The 6,546-nt window shown below is 41.5% G+C and overlaps 1 long non-coding RNA gene across 1 annotated transcript in view; it reads left to right on the top strand.

The window, feature by feature from the left end:
* The window catches only part of LOC137422506 (uncharacterized), a 32,735-nt gene extending 27,891 nt beyond the window's left edge, over positions 1 to 4,844 (top strand). Inside the window, exon 3 of the long non-coding RNA XR_013622431.1 lies at positions 3,634 to 4,844. This is a non-coding gene — a long non-coding RNA (uncharacterized LOC137422506). The remainder of the gene's footprint in view (positions 1 to 3,633) is intronic.
* Positions 4,845 to 6,546: the final 1,702 nt, after the last annotated feature.

Raw genomic sequence — 6,546 nt, 5'->3', positions numbered from 1 at the left:
CGCGAGTGCTAGGGGTAGATCGATCCGGTGCTGGAGGTCCCAGGTGTCGGGATGCTCATGGCAAGTCGTAAACTTTCCTGAGGCTAAGAAACAACCCTGGAAAGGTTGCCCCACTCCATTAAGTGTGGCAGAAATCTTTTGGAAAAGAAACCCTAATCAGTGATGGCAACGAAATAGGCATTCACACACTCTACAAATGAACCACTCGCATAATATTAGGTACACAATAATAGTTTGATTATATATTTTGAGGGTGACTATATATACAAGCTTTCTCAAGGTGATTGATTCAATAGGCAAACAATTCTAACATAGAGTTTGCTGTATTTGAGGTCAGATGAACCAGGTTGCTTTGTCTGCTTGTGCTCCCTTATGAGGAGTGAAGAGAAAGCTCAAGGTATAACACAAAAAATAATGACTTTCAATGATGAAACTGACACTATTAAAGTGTTTGATAACAACTTGGACTGAATTTCTGTACAAAAAGCCCATTACCAACATTCATCTTTTAAACCTCGAAGCAAAAAAGTCCAAAAGTTCCTTTGTTAAAACTACAGGAATTTAACTTCCTACAATTTCAGAATCATTGGAATCTCCTGCGATGAAGCTAACTCCGAGGGCCTTTCACTCAATCACCGCAGGCAGGTAGGTGGTCTTTCTGTCTTCCACCGACTCCTCTCCGGCCTAGCTCCCCCAGTTCTGTCTGTGCTCTGTCCCCCAACTATTCCGACAGGTCACACAAGATCTGCTAGCAACCCTCTTTTGTTAAACTGCCAAAATCAAGACTCTCTGCTCACCTTTATTCCTTCATTCCTTTTTACTCCCGCCTCTGGAACAAACTCCCTCACCCTCTTCAATCCCACTCCTCCCTCCAGGTCTTTAAAACAGCTGTTCACCACCATCTCTTGTCTTCCCCCATCCAAAACCTTGATCTTTTCTACCCCCGTTAATTCACCCCAGATCCACTTTTTTGAAATACCAACTTCTTTCCTGGAAGTCCCAGCAGTGTCCATTTGATTTATACCTCTCCCACCCACCCTCCCCCCGCCTTCCCATGCCTCCTCCCCCCAAGCCCTCTCCCTCCCACAGATCTCCCCATGTCCCTGTTCTCTACTGTTGTACTTGTGTGCTTCCCTCTCTCTCCCCATCTTGTCTCCCGCTCCCTTTATTGTATGTTTTGTGTGAACGTTTTTTTTGTGATTGATGTTAGCTCTTACACGAGCCTCGATCTTGCATACAAAAACAAAATGCATCAAGATATAAGTGGGATTGGTAGGATAGGCCAGAGGTAGTGTACTTACCGTTGAGCTGTCCAGTCCCTACCTAACTAGAAGCTTTTGGTACTTTTCAGACACAACATTTGCATCAATGAATATGCCTTCCTTTGAAGAGCTTATTACGCCGAGTGTCATATCTGTTAACAATTGCTTCTGGATGGAGAATATCCCACAGTACGTTTGGATAAGAGAAGGCCATTGCGTGCACCAGAACCCAAGTTTCCTGCCCTCACTGAGAGCGACCTCAGCGGCAGTCTGCGAGAGAGTAGCGACATGTTCAGCGTAAATTATCAACTACAGACTTGGCATTTAATATGGAATATTTTTTTTGTGGGGGTGAACTTACTTTTCAAGATGTCTTAGAACCAAAAGTTCATTGGAATTATGTTGAAACTATTGTAGATTTTGTTCATGTGACCTTTAAAAGAAACAAAAACCACATTTGACATTTCGAAACAAATAAATTGATCCTTGAAAGTGATGTAAACTGATATCGAACTCAATTCATGGACTGTAGTGTTAAACTTCTGCACGTTTTCCAGAAGTATCTCTTTATTTTGCACATTAGCCAAAAATTTTTTATAACAAAAACAAAAGTTAAATTACGACTGGGATTACGGACAGTAAAATTACAGTTCAGTACTTCGTGTAACCCCAACGAGCATTCAGGAGAGCACGTACACGTTGAGGCATGCTGTTCACGAGATTTGCCAAGGTTTGGACAGGAATCGCTTGCCATGCAGTGACAATAGCCTGCTGCAATTCACGCACAGAGGTCGGCTGCTGGTCCAAGTGGTCGATTTGACGCGTTAATTCTGCCCACAAGTTCTCTATCGGATTCATATCCGGGGACATGGCAGGCCACTCCATATGCTCTACACAACGGTCAGCAAGAAAGTGTTGGATCATGCGAGCACGATGAGGCCATGCATTGTCATCTTGGAAGACAAAGTTCCCTCGAAAGGCTGCACGAGCAAATGGAAGCAATGTTTCTTCCAGAATAGCCCTGTGCTTGAACTGGTTCAGTTTTCCATTCAGAACAACCAGGTCAGTTTTGCCCCCTGCATGAAAAGCAGCCCAAACGGTCACCCCACCACCTCCAGCTTGGACTCTTGGCACTATACAATCTTTGTTGTAGGCTTCATGCACTTGTCTGCACACTCGGACACGACCATCTTGACGATAGACCAGAAATCTAGACTCGTCACTGAAGATCACGTGATTCCAGTGTCCTGGCTGCCATTGACGGTGTTCTCTGGCCCACTGCAATCGGCGCTGGCGGTGTTGTCTGTTCAGGCGTGGCTTTCTCAGGGGACGCCTGGCACGATAGCCTCCTTGAACCAGTCGTTGGTTGACTAGCCTTCTGGATACAGGCACATTTGTCAGTTGCTGCCACTCAGCCCTAAGCCGATTAGCTGACTTGGTACGGCCATTGCGGACTAACCGGTGCAGCTGGCGATCATCCCTCCTTGTGGTTCTGCGGGGACGTCCTGGCCTCGGTATTGGAGTAGGGACACCCCTCTGAGCATTTCGTTTCAGGATCTTTGACACCTGACCTTGAGTGATGCCATACTGCCGAGCAATAGCACGCTGTTTCATGCCGTAATTTCGTAAAGCCACCACTCCATGACAAACAGCATTGTCGAGTTGACGGACCATCTCCAGAGGAAGCGGCAATAACTTTTGGAGACGTGCAGCAGTTGTTTTCCACTAATACAGAACGCAACAACCCTTGTATACCCGACTGTGAAGCCAATCATCAAATGCACCTGTCCGTACATTTTGCCACGCCACCTGTGATATAATCCTGTTGTTGACTTCTTGCTGCGACAGACAATCAGTGACATGGTTCTTTTAACAAATAAATCACCAAAGTGTAAAAGAAACTCACTAGATTGATATACTGAGTTAAGAAAGTAAATCCAAGTCAAGAAACAAAAAATATTCCATATTAAATGCCAAGTCTGTATAAAAGTCCCCAAATTATCCCCAATCACTCACAGTGGAATTGCTCACTGGCATGTCAATTCAATGGAGCACTCTCTAGCTCACATTACATGCATATCCTCTTCTTGCAAGTCACATATGTCCTGTGATATGTGTCGCCTGTAATTGTTTTGCCTGATGATGCAATGATGATGCTTCACTTTCCATTACTATTCCTTAACGGTGCTAAGTCTACTTCAGATCCAGATTTCCAGTAGGCTCTAATAAAGGATCGTACCTTGCTTTAGTAATAATTCTCTGTTTAACATCTCCTAACATCTGACTGCAACCTCAACTCTTCTATTTGTCGCTTCTCACATCTGTGGAACCACATTCCAATTGTTGGTTGTTGTTTCACTCTTCCTTCCAGGACTTCAAGAAAGCAGTGCGCCGCCATCTCTTGTCATCCGCAAGTTTGCTCCATGATCCTTATTACCCCCATTGACCTTTCCTAACTCAGCCATTTTAGTTGCTAGTTTAGGTGTTTCCTCTTGCACTGTAAGTTATACCTTGCTCTTTGATGAGCCTTGCTCCTGTAAAAAAAAATATATCGGCCCTCGTCAGAAGGCTCGCTCCAGTAATGTTGTAGAACACTCAACTCCTCCACTGACTCTGCTATTTTTGGATCATTGCCCAGAAACAACAATCAATTTCCATGTGTGGGCAGCTCTCTAAACAAGGTTGGCTAAGATTTTGAAGCATTTCCAAAATCTCCCTTTTCTTGTCCCAGGGACCGACAGCCTAATCTTGAACCACACAATGTTTTCAATAGTTGTATTTTATGTATGAGACAAAAAGAGCAAAACAGTTGATCGTTTGTACGATGAAAAGATCGTTGTAATTTCTTTTTCAATTTAGAATTCTTTCAGCATCTTATCTCTCAATAAATCAATTGCCTGGAAATTGTTTTTTTGACTTCTTTTGAATACAAAATTCTCGGAATTGACTGTCCCATAAAGCATGCTTCCGCTCATATTTTCTTTGATGCAACATCATTTGTCACCGAATTTTAATACCTCGTCTTTACTTCACCATCCCACAGTCTTTTCTTCACATCAGAGAATCTTCTCCACCTGATTTTAAAATTGCTTCCCTAATTGAACCTCAATTACTTATCTCGTCGCTGAAATCCCCTTTGATTTTTCTTTGATCTCTGCTGGTTTTCTCAATTCAGCCGTTGCTCATCTTACTGGAATTGTTTTCTCCAAATAGTATTTCCCAATGGCCTACCAACCCGTTGTTGCTTGTATGTGCAAGCTTTCCTCTCACAGGTGTCTGTGAGTGAGTGTGTGAGTCCACAAGCAGATCTGCTTTAGCATCGATCATTCATTCTCAGATCTAATGTGTAATGCTAAGTGCTCTGCCTTGTTTCGTTGTGTTTTGTCCCGATTTATTCCTGGTAGCAATAAATAAAACATTTTCACAATTGCTTGCCTTCAATGGTTTATGCATCAAGGATCATGGGAAAACTAGAGCAACGCGACTGTGTCGCAAATATGCCTCCGTGTAGTCCATGCCTGTGACAATGAGTACATGTAATCATTCACTGTCCTAAAAATAAACAAGTTTGGATTAAATCCCTTCAGTTGTTTTGAAGTATCACTTTTTTTTCTTCTTTTTTTTTTTACCACAGGACAGGTTTCACATCGATCGGTGAAGCGTTTTCAGTGAAGGGATTATTTTTTTTAAGTTCGGCTTTCAAGCTAATATGGCTGCCAAAACACGTGACATATGACAACAAAAATGTACGCTCTGCATATGTAAGGGTGGGGAATCACTTTGTGAATTTTTGTGTTGATCAGATAAGGTTCGTTTTTCTATCCAATATGGCTGCCAAACCACGTGACATATGACGTCATCATTTCAAACCATACGTAACAACGGCGTTGGGTGACATTTGTAAAATTTTGCATCGACAGGGTAAGCAGTTTCAGAGATATAATTATTTAATATTTTCCTTCAATCCAATATGGCTGCCAAACCATGTGACCTAAGATGTCAAAAATTTAATATTTAAATACAAATGTATCAAAGATCTTGTGAATGCAATTTCAGATTTTTAGGATAAGGCATTCTATCAAAACATATACATATGGCTGGTATACCACTTCACCGATGATGTCATCATCATCAGGCTTTTATTCCCCATTGGAAGTACTTGACAATGTGCCAAGTTTCAAATTTTTCCATTCAGCGGTTTCCGAGAAATATATTTTTAATTATTTGCGTTTAATCCAAGATGGCTGCCTATGACGTCACAATTATCAAAAAAACATTCTGCATGAGTGTCACTCCTATCCTGAAAGTTTAGTCTCAATCAGTCATGTGGTTGCTGAGAAAAAGGTGTTTTAGCTCATACGGACCCGAAAACAGACAACCCGAAAACATAATGCCTCCTGCCACCCTTTGGGGCAGAGGCATAAAAATGAACTAAACAGGAGGAAACAAGAAGAATGGAAATGTAAACATCTTGGTATTACTCGCATTTTTTTTTTTTTAATGTTTATTTTAATTAAATTATAGATTTTCATTAAAATACTAGTTCGGAAAACTTCATGTGCGGGGCCAGGATTCCTTGGATATTTGCAAAAGACTCTGGAGATAGTAAGATATTAATAATTTTGGCAAAACCATTGCCTCTGGCATTTGCAGTTCATCATTTACGGTTAACGTGGTTGTCAAGGAATCCTCCTTTATAAAATTCTGGACGCTGTGTTCTTTCAACCCGCACATAAAATGTATTTCTATCTGTATGATCTCGACCAATTAAGAAAAATGATTCAGCATTAGAAATGAAATACCTACTGTAATAAGTATGACATAAAAGTTTATTTTTTATTTTCAGGCGTTGGTAAATTTTCTGTATTATGCACACTACATATTGATGTGCGGTGTTTGTTTTTCATTAAAATAGGTGTCACTGTAAATCAATTAATTCAGTCGCATGCAACACCTTGCTGCTGGTTGCGTCATTCCTGGAACCTTTTCTGGTATGGTGACTCCTAAGGGCTAAAGCAGGAATTTGGAATTTGACAAAGTTGGAAGCCAAGGACAACCTGCCTACGTTTTGCAAAAGGCACTGTTGGATCTTAAATGTCCAGCAGCAAATGTAGATAGACGAGGCCCCGGTGTAACGTCCCATCTGATAGACAGCACACCCATTGCTGCAATCTGAAAAATTAAACAGGATAAAATTTTATAATGAATTGAATCAACAGGATATTGATTGGGGTTTGCTGACGACTGTGGGAAGAATCGAGCTAATGCATAATATTCCGATCGA

The sequence above is a fragment of the Myxine glutinosa genome, chromosome 2, assembly GCF_964187855.1.
Source record: "Myxine glutinosa chromosome 2, kmMyxGlut1.1, whole genome shotgun sequence".
NCBI classification, from domain to species: domain Eukaryota; kingdom Metazoa; phylum Chordata; class Myxini; order Myxiniformes; family Myxinidae; genus Myxine; species Myxine glutinosa.
This window is presented reverse-complemented; position numbering and strand designations above follow the sequence as displayed.